This window comes from Pollachius pollachius (assembly GCF_949987615.1).
Source record: "Pollachius pollachius genome assembly, chromosome: 8".
NCBI classification, from domain to species: Eukaryota; Metazoa; Chordata; class Actinopteri; order Gadiformes; family Gadidae; genus Pollachius; species Pollachius pollachius.
This window is the reverse complement of record NC_136941.1, coordinates 14,257,829-14,260,160: the sequence shown is the minus strand read 5'-3', so window position 1 is coordinate 14,260,160 and position 2,332 is coordinate 14,257,829.

Here is a 2,332-nt window from a genome sequence, read left to right as displayed (position 1 = left end):
CTCTCTCTCTCACACATTCACATACATATACACAAACACACATGCAACTATACATGCACAGTCATATATCCAATTGACAAACATATGCATTGGCAACACAAAGATACACACATACAAACACAGACACATATTTACATACATACAAACACACACATTTACATACATCAGATACATTTACATCTACACCCACACAGGGGCACACGCACGCACACACAGACACACACGCACACACACACACACACACACACACACACACACACACACACACACACACATGGCCATAGATATGGACAAACACCGCAGTGAAGGGTGCCGTGTGTCTCCAGGTGCCTGGCGATGCGCTAGCACCCTTCACATGTCACCGCTGCAGAACTCACCGCTCTGACTATCAGGGCTGCAGGGGGGGCAGCTCTGTGTGAAGTGTGTGTGTGTGTGTGTGTGTGTGTGTTTGTGTGGTTGCTTGCGTGTGCGTGTGGATGTGTCTTTGCACACTCTTTGCCGATCTGCAAGTCTGTGTGCGGTTCGGCCCGTGTGCTTTGTGTATTCCTAGAGGTGGAGGGAGGCGGGAAGACCAAGAGAGTAAACATCGGCAGAGCAAACTTAAGAGACAACGAACAGAACGGCGGCGGCATAGTCTTTCTCTCTCTCTGTCTCTCTCTCTCACACACACACAGACACACACACACACACACACACAGACACGCACATACGCCGTGCGCCCCGATGACTTTGGCTCAGGAGAAACCACCACCACACTAGCCTACATCACCTTTACGTCACCTTGGAACCTTCTGAAAACTTGCTGTTCCATAAACAAACAAACACACAGGCACAGAGAAACACAGTCACAGACACACAAACACCCAAACACACACACAGACAGATGAAACACAGACTATTTTTTGGGTTCCGTCAAGTGGCCAGATGTCCAAGTTGACATAGTGCTCAAGGCGTTTGACTGGATGAAATGGTGCACTGGCTGCGGGTAAAGGGGGATTAAAACAGGGCCGGAGGCGCTTGTGTTATATTGAAAACATCCTGGGCTGCTTTGCATGGAGATTTGCATACATTGCGTCTGTGCAGGGAGGGCCCATCTGCTGAAGTGCATTGTCCCCCCACACACTACAAAGTGTGTTTAAATATTTCACGTCGACATCTATGGGGACAGAGGGGGTGACCAGAGCGGGTGAGGAAAAGAGAGGGTGTGTAGGATTGGTGGGGGCGGGGGGCGGAGAAGGACAGAGAGACAGGGAGAGACAGAGATGAAACAACTTGAAAAATTAGAAGATTGGCACGGCTTTGAATTTGAACTGCTCCCAAATGTGCCTCCATCAGCCCCACAGTAAATAGCACTATCGCCGGCCAGCTTTCTGGAAAACAGCGAGAATCTAAATATAATATGGTGTAATTCTGAGCTCTGCTCGCAAAGGAGAAATTGATAATGAATCATAGGGTTGGTTAAAATATAATCATGGTTCTTTCAGCTACAGGTAGAAATGTTTTAAATGATTATACCGATGCGGATGTATAAACGCTTTCTGTATTTTATATTCTAACATAACAATGCGTAATTACAATTCGAGTTTCACTTAGAAATGTTACAATTCAATCAATATTTTATATAATATGAACAGGGATAAATGATGTGCTTAAATGAAGTGTAAAATGTGCTTAGTGGCTAAAAGTAGTTAATAAGCGATCACATTATTTCATTTTGTATGAATAGCTAAATCGACAGAATGCTAACTATAAGTGTTAGACAGGGAGGAAAAGTACAGCAGATAAATTCTGACTGGTCCAGTATTAAGTCATCATCTCTCATGGCCAAAAGCCCTTTTTATTGTATTAACGCCATAACTCTGATTCCCAGTGACATTTTAAGGCAGTGTAAAATGGGATAATTATATTGGTGTACTTATCGCCCTGTTCTCCTAGGTCAGAAACATTAAACTTAATAAGATACAAGAGGATGAGACGTTGCTAGTGGGACCTGTGATTTAAAGCGATAGAAAAAGACGAAGAGGAAGAGTAGAGGAATGAAGAGGAGTGGAAAAAAAGCGAGACTTGGAAGTGAGAAGGAGCAAAGAACATCGACTGCTTCTGATATTTAATGTTTCAGTGGGGCAGGGGAGGGGGGAGGGGCGCGAAGACGACAATATATGACATTGCTACTATGAACATTACTCATTGTTCTGTTTCTATTATTATTTATAATTATTCTCCTTATTCTCCCCCCCCCCCCCCCCCCCCCCCCCATCTGCCTTTTCTAGAAACACGCACGGAGAGCCAAGCAGAGTGCAGGGCAGTGCCGGCTGGATGGCACGGTAAGGTG